The sequence below is a fragment of the Sinocyclocheilus anshuiensis genome, unplaced genomic scaffold, assembly GCF_001515605.1.
Source record: "Sinocyclocheilus anshuiensis isolate Anshui unplaced genomic scaffold, SAMN03320099.WGS_v1.1 scaffold1079, whole genome shotgun sequence".
NCBI classification, from domain to species: Eukaryota; Metazoa; Chordata; class Actinopteri; order Cypriniformes; family Cyprinidae; genus Sinocyclocheilus; species Sinocyclocheilus anshuiensis.
In genome coordinates, this window is record NW_015548207.1 from 2316620 (window position 1) to 2317310 (window position 691).

The 691-nt window shown below is 42.4% G+C and overlaps 1 pseudogene; it reads right to left on the minus strand.

Annotated features, from left to right (window-relative positions):
- Window positions 1–691, minus strand: part of LOC107653544 (ankyrin repeat and MYND domain-containing protein 1-like) — a 25764-nt pseudogene that overhangs the window by 23765 nt on the left and 1308 nt on the right.

Below are 691 nucleotides of genomic sequence, written 5' to 3' on the forward strand. Positions count from 1 at the left end.
TACCAAAAAAGTGAAGGTCCAGTTCCTGGCGTAGACTCCTGGGGACGGGCAGATGGTTTGAGTCTGTGGCGTAGCTCTCAATGTCTGGAGGCAGGATGAAACGGTCCTCGTCCTCTGACAGACCCTGATCGGTGTCTCTACTTGACTCCACATCAAGAGGAAGTTGAGGTTGTTTCAGGTGTGTCTTTGGCAGTCTGGTCATGTGTTCCAGGAAGTCCTCTAGACTGAAGCCGCCCTCCAGTGTGGTGCAGAGTTGCAGTAACCTCTTTCTGTGCCAAAGACCCACATCCTGCCGCCCATCAGGGTATGTCATTTGGCCCCAGGGCCAAAGCGTTCATCAGCGTGATATAGACCCTGTAGATGAGTAGAAGAGATTATCTTTCATTATCTATTGTTTGATAAAAGCAATCTTATTGTTAGTGAGCTATGAATTATTCACCTTAAAAGATGATCCATCTGGGAAAACTTGTATTCCGTATCCCTCTTTTCGGTTCAAATAAAACTTTCCTGTGTATTTGGATCCATCGGGCCAGGAATACAGGCCTTTCCCATGACGATAATCCTTAAAAACAGAACCTTTATATATCTGAATAAAACATGAAAATAATTTAGCGTCAAAGTGAAAAGTACTCTATGATGTTTACAGAGAAGAGTGGAGCAATAAAAATATTTTTTAAATATTAAATATATA